This window comes from Dioscorea cayenensis, chromosome 7 (assembly GCF_009730915.1).
Source record: "Dioscorea cayenensis subsp. rotundata cultivar TDr96_F1 chromosome 7, TDr96_F1_v2_PseudoChromosome.rev07_lg8_w22 25.fasta, whole genome shotgun sequence".
In the NCBI taxonomy this organism is placed as follows: Eukaryota; Viridiplantae; Streptophyta; class Magnoliopsida; order Dioscoreales; family Dioscoreaceae; genus Dioscorea; species Dioscorea cayenensis.
In genome coordinates, this window is record NC_052477.1 from 12716743 (window position 1) to 12732163 (window position 15421).

Sequence of the window (15421 nt, forward strand, 5' to 3'; positions counted from 1 at the left end):
CATGTGATAGTCACATGGTCATTCACAGGGGCAGCCACACGCCCCTGTGCCTTCTCTATATGAGCTCGTAGTGCAAATCCACGGGTGTGCGTAAATTCCACACGCCCGTGTGTTTATCTGGATGCCTTAGAAAAAATCTGCAGGCTCTACAGAAAAATCTCTGAACATGTTTACACACTCAGAGCTTGCCCTATTATGCAAATTTCACCAGTGAAAAACATGAAATAGAGCTCAAACGACATCAATTCGCCAATTCCAATTGAAAACACATGATGAATACTCAAAGCCTACAAGAAAATCTCAGCACAAGCATCTAAAAGTCAAGACACCAACACTTAATAATTTATTCATGCAAACAAACTAAACTAGAATATTAGAAACAGAAAACACTTGGGTTGCCTCCCAAGAAGCGCTTGTTTAACATCACTAAGCTTGACGTACCTTGTCTTACCTCACGGGGGTTCATATCTTACCCATGACTTGAAAGCAAGATGAGCACAATCTATTGAAAGTAGAGGGTGTATTATCGGGCTTGGGACCACCTAGCAGTGGTTCATCCAACTCCTTCCATTCACGGACGTCTCCAACAACCTTGGAGTGTTTCCGGTGGCGTCTCCTAGCCCTCTTCATTTTCGAGAGCACCTTCTTCAAGATCCCCGGGGTAGATGGTACTTCTACCATCGATCTAAGCATCATTACATCTTCAAGTCACTCCTCTTGGTCGAACAGACCTTCATACGGATCCGGATTGAACATTTCCTGCATGTATTCATCAACAATCTCATTAGTAGTGTCTAGAAAGTATAAAGTGCCATCGAAATCAAGGGAATGCCACATAGCTTCATCAAGGCGGTATGTGAGCTTGTCATCTCCAACTCTCAATGTGAGCTCTCCGCCGTCCATGTCAATCAATGCTTTGGAAGTCTGCAAGAACGGTCTCCCAAGTATCAAGGGTACATCTGCATCCTCATCGACATCTAGCACTACAAAGTCAACCAGAAAAATGTACTTATCCACCTTAACAAGCATATCTACAATGATGCCTCTCGGATGTCGCACTGTTCGGTCCGCTAGTTGCAAAGTTATCCGCGTAGGCCTAGGCTCGCCCAAGCCTAGATTTTGAGAGAAAGTATATGGCATGACGTTGATACTAGCCCCTGAGTCCGCTAATGCCATTTCCCCACCTAAATTGCCAATATTACACGGAATGATGAAGCTTCCTGGGTCTTTCTTCTTGTTCGGCATGTTTTTTTGCAATACCGCCGAGCATGAAGCATCTAAAATCACTGAAGCACTTTCCTAAAACTTCCTCTTGTTAGTCAACAAGTCTTTCAAGAAGTTCGCATACTTAGGCATTTGGGCTAATGCCTCAACAAAAGGAATATTGATGTGGAGCTGCTTGAACAAACTCAGGAACTTCTTGTATTGTTCATCCCCTTGGTCATTTTTTAATCTAGAGGGATATGGGATTCTTGGCTTGAAAGGTGGGGGTGCCACCTCTTTCTCTTTGCTCGTCCCCTCTTTTACCTCTATAACCTCAGGTGCATGTTCTTTTGGCATCTCACTCGGAAGCCTACCTTCAACATCACGACCACTTCTCAAAGTGATCGCCTTTGCATGCTCTCTAGGGTTGGTCTCTGTATTGCTTGGCAAGCTTCCATGTGGCCTTTCGGAGAGAGACTTCGCAATTTGCCCCTCCTGATTTTCAAGGTTATGCAAAGAAACGGTGTTGTTGTGAAGTGTAGCCTCGACTGATTCAAACCTTGTATTTGCCGATTGTACAAATCTAGCCAAGTGCTTCTCTAAGTCAGTCATTCGGGTTTCCAAACCTGAGACTCTATTTTCCACCTGAGGGGCTTGTTGTTTTTGTTGTTGGAAACCCGGTGGCCCAATGGCCTTTTGTGAACCCTGATTACTCCATGAGAAATTGGGATGATTCTTCCAACCTGAATTATAGGTATTGCTATATGGCTTTCCTTGAGGTCTCATGCCATTACCTACAAAATCAACGTTCTCCACCGAAGAAACATCACCGATAGAGATCGGGCAATCAGAGGGAGCATGTCCTCCACCACACCCGGTGCAATTAGTCACGGCCGCCACTCTATTTGAAGTTAGAAGATCTAACTTCTTACTCAAATTTTCCACTTGAGCCGCCAATGAAGTTACCGCATCTATTTCATGGAGACCGGCCATTTTTTTCTTCTCCTTGGCATTCCATAGGTAGCTGTTTAACCCCATTTCTTCAATTAACTGATGGGCCTCATCGGGGGTCTTGCTACCTAAGGTACCTCCTTCTGCCGCATCCAAGAGTTGCCTTGTACTCGGGTTCAAACCATTATAAAAGGTCTAAACAATCATCCACTCTGGGAATCTGTGTTGCGGGCACTTTCTCAGGAGCTCCTTGAACCTTTCCCATGTCTCGAATAAAGACTCCAATTCCAACTGAACAAAGGATGAGATCTCATTCCTAATCTTTGCTAATTTTCTGGGAGGGAAATAACGGGCCAGAAAAGCTTCTACCATCTCCTCCCATGTGGTAATTGATGCTCTAGGTAATGAGTGTAGCCATTGCTTCGCTCTCCCCTTTAGGGAAAATGGGAAGGATCTCAACTTGATGGCATCATCCGTCACTCCGTTTATCTTTAGCATATCACACACCTTGAAAAAACTCTCTATATGACTGTTTGGATCCTCATAGGCTAAACTGTTGAACTGTGCGGATTGCAGCAACATGTGGATGAATGCCGGCTTCAACTCAAAGTTTTGAGCTGTAATCGGGGGATGCACAATACCCGATTGTGTCCCCAACACTGAAGGTCTGGCACAATCAGATAATGTTAGTTGTTGCTCATTCTATTCTGCCATGTTTTCAGATCCTTCCATTTCCAAATCAGCTAAATAAGACTGTTCTTGCACAGGCTCTTTCTCTTTTTTCTTAAGTGTACATTCAAGCTCAAGATCTCCTTCAACCAATATTGAGGGATTCCCTCGGGTCATAACCTGGAGCTGCACCCAAAAAGAAAGAAAAAGAAATCAGAACGATGATATAATAAGAAGATAGGAAATAGAATGTATGGTGAAATAGCTAAGAAAAATAAAGTGCAAAGTATCTCTAAACGCCTACTCCCGGGCAATGGCACATAAAACTTGACAAGGTCCCCTTGCGTATATCCCACAAGTGTACGGGTTTGTCGAAGTAATAATTCCAGATGAGCGGGTATCGAATCCGTAGAAAGTAGTGAATAAAAACACTTAATCCGCTTTTAGCTATGTGAAAAATCAATAGTGATAAGTGTGACAATGATTCAATTATCAAAAGTAAAATCAACAAGTAAGAGAGCATGAGTAAAGGAGAAGGTAAGGCAATCGATAAAGATGGGGTACTCGGATAATGCTCCGACTAGGACGATCGCTTCAAGTGCAAGAACCCTCTATTATGCTTCCTAATCAATGCAATAGTCAGTCGTGGAAATCCTTCATTACATAGTCCCAAATCTAAGGTCAACTATGCCTAACTCTATACACGTCCCGGAGGAGAAATCGAACAATCTCAACACCTCGTACTCGCATAGAGTTGCAATGAGCTCTAGGGATTCCAAGTAATAAATCTCTTCCTAATTATAGACCTAACCCTTTGGTCCAGGTGGAAGGTCCCTTGTCCTGTATAGGTAGAATCTATTACGCCGGAGGGAAAAAGGGACGCTCCTGTACCTCTCGACTCACCCTCTAAACCCTCTCCAACCTAGCTTTGTCTAACACTCATGGTGTGTCACTCACTCACAATGTCACCAACAAGAACTCTCAACCCTAGTGTCACTCTAGGGGAAATGTTCATACAATCAAGCATTTAAGGTTGGAACTCACAATAAACATCAATTAATTGAAAGCATAATAAAAGAGATTCAATGAAATGAAATACATCCTAGGGGTTTCACAAATACCCAAGTACCCAATTAGGGGTTTTAGCTCTCCATGGAGCTAAGTACAATCAAAAGAAATAGAATGTAAAAAGCAATGAATCCATAGAAAACCCCCTGGATGGTCGTGTCGATGGTCTTGTGAAAAATCCTCTACTCGTCGCAAGGGATCCTTTGTCCGGCCTAGGATTGATAAGTGTCTAAATGTAGATGTTTTCATGTATATATCATATTCACTTTGCATGTATTTTGTGAGGTTTAATGCCTGTTTTGAGCTTAATCATCTATTATTTGCTTTGTAGGGCATAAGGAAGCCATAGAGAACAAGAAGATATCATTTAGGCGAAAAGAGATGAAAACAGGAATTTCATACTACCCCATACTACTCCTCAAAGTTCTAACTACAAGGGCCTTATTTATCTACAAGATGTAACAAAACAAAAAGATGGTAGTAGCTTCACACATCCTATAATGTAGCCCTTTCCGAAGCGGCCGCTAAGGTGGCTTTCACATTTTCAAGGTGGTAGCTCTTTCTACTGGGGTGGTAGCTTTCACTCATCCCATGAGATAGCCCTTTCTCTCATTAAGGCATAACTAGTATCCGACTTATGAGAGTAGCTTCATACTTCATAGGTGGTAGCTCTTTCCACCCTCAATGCACAACTAAACAATCTTTTTTTTTCATTTCAGTTTTTTAAAGTAAAATGGAACAAGAAACAAAACTAATTAGTCCCTTAAACATCAAACTTGAGTTTCCAAAAGAGTTTCATAGGTGAGCGGTGCACAAATAATAATTGGGCAAAAATTCCTAGAAATTCAAGTAAAAACTAGAGCATGAGAACATTCAATGTTAAAATTTCTTCTAAACTCAAGAATACAAACATTGCAACTAAGGTGAACCGCCATTGGCTACGTGAGCATGTATGTCAATTAGAACTTGTGTAAAAGATATGTGCAATGTGAACTCCCCTCACACTTACGATATACATTTCTCTCAATGTACACATGCAAGCACAATAGAAAGTATAGCAATCAAGTAAATATGTGGGAGAGGGCAATTGAAACAATACTCCCCTGACTCCTAATGTTGCATTTGATGGAGTTAAATCCTTGGGAGTAAAGTTCCAACAAGTTGTGAAGCACCCACGACCCACAATGGCCTTGTCCATGACTAGTTCTCAATTCCCATACTAACAAGACCATCTGCACGCATACACAAGGGGATTCAGTGAAGCTCAATAAAAACAAAAATAGCTCGAGTATATAAAAGATAAGGCAATGAATACAACTCAAAGCAACAAAATGAAAGTAAAAGACATACTTAGAAGAAAAATCCTTTCTGAGTAGTGCAAGTCTAGCAACAATACAAAATAAAATATAGAAACAAGAAAGAAATAAAGAAAAAGAAAGACACATCAAACATCGGTGTCTAGCTGGGACTCCTCTGATGCTACTGCTGCTGGTGATGATGTACTATGTGGATCAACTGGTGCTGAAGATGACGAAGGGGTCCGAGGTCTCATAACGAACGGTGGTCCCACGTTTCGCTCTAGCAGATGCTATATAATGTTGAAACGCGCCATGAACTCTGTATGCTGCGCCCTCTATGTGTCTCATAATCCCATCCCCACGAGGAGTTTAGTAATGTATGGGCCAGAGACTCAACACCAATCCTGGAATAATATCCCTAATGCCTCAAGTACTCTGCTATGATGCTCAAGACTCCAGTACTGTCGCCATAGCCATTAACTGATCTACTCAGGATGGCATGAAGATATCTGTAGCTAGGTCGGGAGAGGCATGTAGCCTTGGACACTCCCAGCTCATACTAGTCCTGACCATACATTATCCTATAAACTTTCTGGGGGGTTAAGCAACTCGAAAAAGTCAGTGGGTAGTTGTTCGTACTCCTCTGTTTCGGTGATCACCTCATCATATAACCCTAGTCTGATGGAGAAGTACGTGACTCTCATACTATGATGCTTTCCAAAAGCTCTGAACTGAATGATGTCGACGTTGTCAAAATGGGGATAAGAGCGGTCAAACTCAAATAAAGCGAGCACCTCCAATGTGAGCAGGCGGATAACAGGATCACAATAGGTAGCATCTTGTGCCAACTACCCACTGACATTAACTCTTTAACCTCATCTGCCATGTCATCTGCCAACTGCACCACCCTAAGAGAACTCGAATCTGGGACCTGCATCTGACTGAAGTTGAGCTTCGACAGTCGCTCAAACCAAGTCCGATGCTAAAGAATAGCGAAGTCCATATTCTCTGGTTCGGGTGTAGGCTCTCGAGGACACATGTCTGCTACTTTCTTTGTTCTGGGGGCCCATACATGCAGCATTGAAAATAAATCACCATTTACAAAATAATATTCGGGTTCAATCTTCGCTGAGGTTGGATTACAGATTTATAATCATCCTCCATTAGGATCTTATGAGTGCAGAATGATGGGTTTATACCCTTAATGTTGGAAATCTTCCATGCGATAGCCAATTTGTGCTTTTTCAACATGCTAACAAGCTTATCCTTTTGCTCCGCAGATAAGTTTGACGCCACAATTATGGGGAGTTTAGAGTCTTCCTTTAGGAATGCATATTCCAAATGTGCTGGAAGAGTTTTAAGCTTAAGTTCTGGTGGTTAAACAATTGATGGCCGCAAGCTACCCTCCTTCAATTTATCAATCTCCTTGAAATCATTCGTCTCATGTTCACATTTACTTTCTTCCTTATCCAGCTAGACATCTATTTCTTTACAGTCAGCAACGGATGTCAACTTGTCTATTCCACATAATTCCAAATTTGAGATAGTAACACCAACTGAAAAGAGTTCTTGCCTCTGATCTTGATAAGAAGACTCAAACCTAGCAAGGATTCTTTCTATACTGTCATCAAATTAATCATTCATTGACACTGACGTGGATTCCGCAAACTGCTTTATCACACTATCTTACTCGCAGCCTTGCCCTTGAATCCTGGTGATGTACTCTTCAACCGACAATTCCAAGGACTGTTGAGTTGTACATTGTCCATGATAGGAATAACACAATGTATCATTCCATGTTACTGTTTGAACTTTCTGCTCTATGTGTTCGACCATTCTCATGATAGTGTTAAACGATTTAAACATGTTAATCATTTTCTGCAGCAAAAAGAAATATGGAAACATCAGAGCAATGATGGAATAAGAAGATATGAAATAGAATGTGTAGTAGAATAGCTAAGAAAACAAAGTGTAAAGTATCTCTAAACGCCTAATTCCCCGGCAATGGCGCCAAAAACTTGAGATAGTCCCCTTGCTTATATCCCGCAAGTGCACGGGTTTGTCGAAGTAATAATCCCGGGTGAGCGGGGTCGAATCCACAGGAAGTAGGGAGTAAAGACACTTAATTCGATTCTTAGCTATGTGAAGTATCAACAATGACAAGTGTGAAATTGATTCAATTCTCAACAATAAAAGCAACAAGTGAGAGAGCAAGAATAAAGAAAAGGGTAAGGCAATCGATAAAGATGGGGTAATCGGATGATGCTTCACCTAGGAAAATCATTTCAAGTGCAAGAACTCTCTATTATGCTTCCTAATCAATGCAATGGTGAGTCGTGGAAATCCTTACATACATAGTCCCAAATCTAAGGTCAACTATGCCTAACTCTATTCATGTCTCGGAGGAGAGATTAAATAACCTCTCAACCTCGCACTCGAATAAAGTTGCAATGAGCTCTAGGGATTCCAAGTGATAAATCGCTTCCTAATTATAAACCTAACCCTTTGGTCCAGGCGGAAGGTCCCTAGCCACAATTAAGCCCTAGATACTAAGATCCCCTCAACGCTTCACTCCATTGCACGCGCAACTAGGCCCCAGCGGAGGTTCATCCCTTAGACCATTCACTCTATCATGGCCGCAAAGAACTCACGGAACGGAGGTAGAATCTATCACGTCGGAGGGAAAAGGGGACGCTCCTGTACCTCTCGACTCACCCTCTCAACCCTCTCCAATCTAGCTTTGTCTAACGCTCGTGGTGTGTCACTCACTCACAAGGTTACCAACAAGAACTCTCAACCCTAGTATCATTCTAGGGGAAATGTTCATACAAATAAACATCAGTTTATAGAAAGCATAATAAAGAAGTTCAATGAAACGAATACATCCTAGGGTTCACGATCACCCAAGTACCCACTAGGGGTTTAGCTATCCATGGAGCTAAGTACAATCAAAGAAATTGAATGTAAAAGTAATGAATCCATAAAGAAACCCCCTTGATGGTCGTCTTGATGGTCTTGAGGAAGGTCCTCTACTCGTCGTCCAAGGATTCCTTCGTCCGGTATAGGATACGCCTCGATCGAAGCTCCCTTACCAACCTTCTTCCTAATGGAATCACGATGTCAGAGCCATAGAACCTCTCCAAAACCTTTGCCAATACCCCTCAAAACCCTAGCCGAAACCCTCTCACAAGTTGGGGAAAAGATGGAGAAAAGAATACTGAAATCGGGGCTGAAATCGGCTTTAAATAGGGATGGAATCGGGCGACTGCACAGGCGTGTATGATGTCACACGCCCATGTGGAATTTCCACACGGGCGTGGGTAATTTCCACACGCCCGTGTGGATTCTCTGTTTCTCTGATTTATCGGTCGGGCTGCTACAGTGCTTGCTACAGTTTTTGTTACAGTACCTACTACAGTACTCTGCCGGAAATATTCCCGAATTTCATACTTTCATTGGTGTAACGCAAACGGGCACACGTTTACGTCGTGAATCACTTGCTTCTTCAATGATGTACACATTGGTGGATCTCTTGTTCTTATATGCATAAATCAGAATGCTCGAGTGTGACTACCTTTGTGCCCCTCGAAATGAATGTGCTCACTCGAATACGAGGAGGTTGGCACACACTCTAGCATTCTACCAGTAAGGAAAATTTCAACACTAAATACGAAAAAATCAATGCTCTAGCTAAAAACTTGAATAAAAAAGGATAACAAACCTGAATTTCGTGTAAGTGTGTGAACTCACTCAAAACACCCCAAGTTATACTCCTCAAAGTTCTAAGTCCAAGGGACTTATTTATCTACAACAAGAAAACAACAAACATTTCAAACACGATAGTAGATTCACACATCCTCTAAGGTAGCCCTTTCCCAAGCGGCCGCTAGAGTGGCTTTCACACTTTCGAGGTGGTAGCTCTTTCTACCCAAGTGGTAGCTTTCACTCATCCTATGAGATAGTGATAAACGCCTAAATGTATGTATTTTATATGTATTAATCGTGTATTATTTGTGAACATGTTAATGAATTGATGCCCGTTTTATGTCTAAATTGGTTATTTCGGTGTTGCAGGTCTTAAATGAGTCAAACGATGTTCAAAAATGTAAATCGGATGAATTCGACATCAAAAACGGCATTTTTGGGGTCCCGGCACTGTAGCGGCACTGTAGCGAACTGTAGCAGGTCATTGTTCTTGCTGTGGCCATTTGGCTGGGAGTTTCACGGGCTCCATGCGCCCGCATGGATGCCCGTGAGGTTTGCTGGAAATTCTCAAGGCTCGGTACTGTAGCAAAAACACTGTAGCATAAATATTGTAGTAAACTACTTTAGCTGAGTACTGTAGCACCGACATGTTTTCTGGGCATTTGGCTGTGAGCTTCACGGGCTCCATGCGCCCGCATGGATGCCCGCATGGACTGACGGGATTTAAATAGAACATGATTTTCTAGGGCAAAGGGAGAGTTTTTTGGGGGAGTTTTTCTCTTGGGCCTCTAGGGCCGCCGCCCCACTCTTCCCACCGGCGATCTACTGCGCAAGGCTTCACCAAGAGGGAGACAAACTTTGAAGGAGAAGATAGGGAGAAGATCCTAGTCATCAAAAGTATCATTTGAGGAGAGATCTCTTCAAATCTTCAAGATCTTCACCATCTAAGGGGATCTAAAGCTAGAGGGAGTAGTTCTTACTTCTCTTCTTCTTTATTTGTTCCTTGGATTTGTATGAGTGGTCCTCTTTCATGAGGCACTAACTTATTTGTGATTTGGATATGATGAACTCTAGGGTTGATTGTTTGTAATTTGGATGATCATCTTTATTGATGTATTGTTGGATGTTGTATTTCTTTTATGGAAACTTGTAGTTTGTGGTTCAAGTCTTGTGTACTTTGATGTGTTGATTTGCATGAGAACTCTGTATTTCAACTTCTAGGTTGTACTTGGTTGCGTGACCATCGCCCTTGTACTAGACACACTTGGCTTGGAAGGGATGCATGTACAAATACACCGTGACCATCGGGTATTTTGTACCCCTCCAGCAATTAGGGTTGGACCTAGTTTGAGTATCGACCCTGATTAGAGATTTCCCTGAGTGTAATGCAATCATACGAGGATTTGGGCGGAAGCGATTCTGACCCAATACTTGTATGGGATTAGGGTTCAATTGCCGTGACCATCGGGTTGAGCTAATTTAGGATTCTCTTGGCCCAACTACCATCTCGCATTTCATCCTAAATTCAGGACCTAATGACAACCCTAGGGGGATTCGTTGTCCAAATCACTCCCTTAACTGTTTGATTCTCCCTTGAGTTCGTATTGTGTGTAGTAGTACCCCGGATTTCATTGTAGTTAATTCTTTCTCTTTTTATAATTACTATTCATCTTTCGGAGTGTTAGGCTAGGAAATAGACGAAAGGGAAGTAATAGTAGCTCCTTGGGCCCAGGGAATACGACCCTCTCGTGCTCGCACGAGAGGTATTACTTGACGACTCCGTGCACTTGCGGATCTCTCATCAAGTTTTTGGCGCCGTTGCCGGGGACACAAGGAATACTAGGAAAACCTGTAGTCTATTGCTCTAGTCATTTATCTTTGTTGTTGTAAATATCTATCTTTGTAAATATTTATTTTGTTTCTTTTATCTTTTCTTTGATAGCTTACTATTGTTAGTTTTATTCTTTTTATTACACAGGGCCATGGACTTCGAAGAAAAATTATTGGCGGCCAAAAATGTATGCGCTTGAAAAATGAGATGGAAGAATTAAGTGCCATGAGAGCACATCAAGCGATCCGGCCATGGATTTTCAAGAAAGATTATTGGCCGCTAAAAATGTATGCACTTGAAAAGCAAATGGAAGAATTGGATGCCAAGAGAGCAAGCCATAGCAATCAAGATACTCGATGTTTATAATCCATATTGGGGAGGACACCCGCATTCTTCGGCACATCATCATACTCAACAATGGGAGTACCCTCACATCATCATACACACACAAGGGGGTTCAGTGAAGCTCAAGAAAAACAAAAATAACTCGAGTGTATAAAAGATGAAGCAATGAATACAACTCGATAATGCAAAATAACATAAACTCAGAAGGAAAATCCTTTCTGAGTGAACAAGTCTAAAAACAAGAAAATAAGAAAAAGTAAAATGCATGAAAGTAAAAGAGAGGTCAAGTGTCGAAGTCGCTCTCGGGCTCCGCTGATGCTGCTGCTGAAGTGGAAGCATATAGTGGGTCCTCTGGTGCTGGGGTCAAGGATGGAGGTGCTGGAGATACTGGCGGTGCCTGAAGAGTCCTCGGCTGCAGGACGAATGATGAGGCGACGTCTCGCTCTAGGATCTGGTGTAATATGTTGAAACGCGCCATAAACTCTGTGTACTGAGTGGTCTGCGTAGCCCTAATCTCAGCAATCTCTGCTCGAGCTTCAGCCACCTCTGTCCGTACCACTCCCACGGTGCTCTCGAGCCTTTCAAAATGATCATGGGCCCGAGATGGTGGAATTGTACGCACGGGGGGTGGTTCCACTGCTGTGGGAGGTGTCTCAGTCTCCATCGGTGTGGGTTGTAGCTCAGGGATGGACTAAGATGCCCCAGCTTCATCTTCGAATGGTATGTTCAGCACATAGACACCATTTGAATATTTTCGGGTCAACCCCATGAGCCTCATAGTCTCTAACCCAAGTGGTGTTGGTATTATCGCTTTCTCGGTTCCGCTGATTTTGTCTCGCAAACCCATTCCCACAATGACTCTGGTAATATATGGACCTGAGAAAATGACACCCAATCAAGGATATTGTCCTTGATGCTTCAAATACTCTGCTAAAATGTGTCCCAGATGGACCGGTTCTTTCCGAACCATGGAGTACAAGTACAGAAGCTCTTGCTTGTTGATGACTCCCGTACTATCACCACGCCCATTTACTGACCTGCTTATGATGGCGTGAAGATATCTGTAACTAGGTCGAGATAAACATGAAGCCTTAGACACTCCTGGTTCATAACTCCCCTTTCCACATAATAATGAATATGCCTTAATGGGAGATAAACCCATCATGTCAATTAGAAGGTTCTCATACTCCTCAGTTTCAGTATATTCGTCATCTTATAGACCAAGTCTAGTGGAAAACTGTGTGACACTCATACTATGATGCTGCCCAAAAGCTCTAAACTGAATCGCGTCAACACTATCAAAGTGAGCATAAGAGTGGTCGAACTCAAATGAAGCAAGCACCTCCAAAGTAAGTGTGCGGATACCAGGGTCACGAATGTTCAGTAACTTGTGACAATTTCCGACCAATAATAATTTCTCGACCTCCTCAGCCATATCATCTGCTAGTTGTACCTTCCTGAGTAACTTAATATCTGGGATTCCCGTTTGACCAAACTTAAGCTTCTCTAACAGCTCAAATCGAGCTTGATGCGCCGGTAGTGTGAATCCCATAACTTCCGGTTCAGGGGCAAGCTTTCGAGGCCGCTTAGTAACTATTTTCTTTGATTTGGTAGCCATGCCTGTATGTATTAGAAAAGGAAAATCCATCAGTTCCATTCAGCCTGCAGAAAAAGATGAGAACACACGGTCGTGCGGAAATTCCGCACGTCCGTGCGCTTCAACGGGGCGTGGAAACCGCACGCCCCTTGTAGCCAATCTCCATGCCACCTCTCTGTTTCACTTCCATATCGTCTTAGAAACAAATTATAATCAGTTTAGCAAGAAAACTATGTGTATTAACCATTTCAATCGCAGAGAATCAGTTAGAATCCAACGAAATCGAAGAAGAGAGGAAATCAAGGCTTACCAATGAACTGCACGTAAACATTCCTACAATCCACACAATGCTCTATCAATCGACAAGAAGACGACAGTAGCAAGGGACAAGAATGTCAGAAAAATGCTCTTTGATTGGTTTAGGGTTATTTGAGGAGAAGGGTGTGACTCTTGTATTAGGAGAGCGGATGGCCTTTTAAAACTTGAGGAACCACACGGGCGTGCGGGAGTCGTCCACTCCCGTGCGCTTGCAAATAACGGATTCACAGGGGCGGACGCACGCCCCTGTGGCCTTACTGAATATTCGAGAAAAATTATACACACCCGTGCGGAATTCCCACACGGACGTGGACATTCACATGCCGAACTCACAGGGGGTAGCCGCACGCCCCTGTGTTTTCTCGGGATGGAGAAAACAACCTGCAGAGTTTCACACGGGAGTGCGGAAATTACCCACGCCTGCGTCGTGGTTCACAGAAATCACCCATGGGGGCGAGTCCACGCCCCTGTATTCTCGGGAAAATCCGCCCAACTCGCAGGAAGGCACACGCCGATGTGGAAATTACCCACCGTGCAGGCGATGCGCATGAGTCGTCCACGAGGCGAGCCGCACTGCACTCCCCTCCGGAAGAGTTCACAGAAACACCACGGGCGTGTGGAATTTCCACACGCCCGGTGTTTTCACCGAATGACTTAGAAAAAACTTGCAGGCTCTGCAAAACTAGTCTCGAGCATGTTTACACACTCGAGCCCCGCCCCTATTGTGCAAGATATACCAGATAAAAACACAAAATAGAACTCAAACGACCAAACTTCGCCAATTCTCAACAAAACATACAATGAATTCTTTTTAAAAACCCACAATAGAATCACAACACAAGCACTCAAAAATTGAAACACCAACACTTAACAATTTATTCATGCAAACAAACTAAACTAAAAGGTACGAAAACAGTAAACACTTGGGTTGCCTCCCAAGAAGCCCTTGTTTAACGTCACTAAGCTTGACGTATCTTTCTTACCTCACGGGGGTTCATGGAGGAAAAATACTTCTCTATTATCACTACAAATCTCTCCGCCATTGTATGGTTTCAGCCTATGTCCATTCACCTTGAATGTGCCCTTCTCTGAATGATTAATCTCAATGGCTCCATGAGGTGAAACTTCAGTTACGATGATACTGACCCTGACTATCTTGATTTAAGTTTCCCGGGAATAAACGTAGACGGAATTGAATAGTAGCACCCGATCGCCGACTTTTGAAATTTTTTTGGGATTTTTAATATGCTTGTCATGCCACTTACGTAATTCTTTTCCTTATATATCCTTGCATTCTCATATGCCTTCATCCTCCATTCATCTAGCTCATTGAGATGTAGTATTCGTTGCTCTCCGCATTTGCACAAGTCGAAATTCATCAATTTAATTGCCCAATATGCTTTGTGCTCTAACTCCACCGGTAAATGACAAGATTTTCCATACACCAAATTATAAGGAGTGGTCCCTATTGGTGTTTTGTATACTGTTCTATGAGCCCAAAGAGTGTCGTCCAACCTTTCGCACTCAATCTCGCTTACCTTGATCCACTGCTTTTGGTCAAGATTCTCTTGAGCTCTCCGCTTGTAACCTCCACTTGCCCACCTCGCTTTGTGGATGGTAAGGTGTCGCAAGGCGATGATGAAGTCCATAACGCTTTAACACTTTCTCTAATTGTGTGTTACAAAAGTGTGTTGCCCGATCGCTAATGATAATTCTTGGAGTTCTGAATCGAGCAAATAACTTCTTAAGAAATTTTACCACAGTTCTTGAATCATTAGTTGGAAGAGCCTGGGCTTCCACCCACTTTGAAACATAATCAACTGCTACCAAAATGTATTGATTGCTATTGGACTTTGGAAATGGTCCCATGAAATCAAATCCCCATACATCAAATACCTCGCAAAATTGCATAGGATTTTGAGGCATCTCATATCTTCGTGATAAGTTTCCAGCCCTTTGACAACTATCACATCGTAAAATGAATTGATGAACATCTTGGAATAAAGTCGGCCAGTAGAACCCAGCAGCTAGAACCTTCTCTGTAGTTTGACTTGACACATAGTGCCCCCCCATTGGGCCTGAGTGACAATGTGCAATGATGTTCCATCCTTCCCCCCTAGAAACACATCTTCGCACCACCTGATCTGCGCAAATACGGAACAGGTACGGATCTTACCAGAAGAAATTCTTTAGATCACTGAAAAATTTCTTCTTCTGTTGAAAGCTTAAGCCTTGCTTCAATATCTTTCCTGACAGATAATTTGCAAAATCCGCAAACCAGGGGGTATCTTTCGATTCTGATTCCTGTACCGCAAACAAGTGTTCTTCGGGGAAGAAATCATTAACTTCCTTGCTTGCCGGTTCTTGCCCCTCACAACCTTCTAATATCGATAAATGATCGGCAACCCCATTCTCCGTCCCCTTTTTATCTTTGAT

General features: G+C 42.8%; 1 non-coding gene across 1 annotated transcript; it reads left to right on the forward strand.

Moving 5' to 3' along the window:
• Positions 1–2371: 2371 nt before the first annotated feature.
• On the forward strand, positions 2372–2478 carry LOC120266041. Its single transcript, XR_005537884.1, has one exon. It is a non-coding gene; the product is annotated as a small nucleolar RNA R71 (small nucleolar RNA).
• Positions 2479–15421: the final 12943 nt, after the last annotated feature.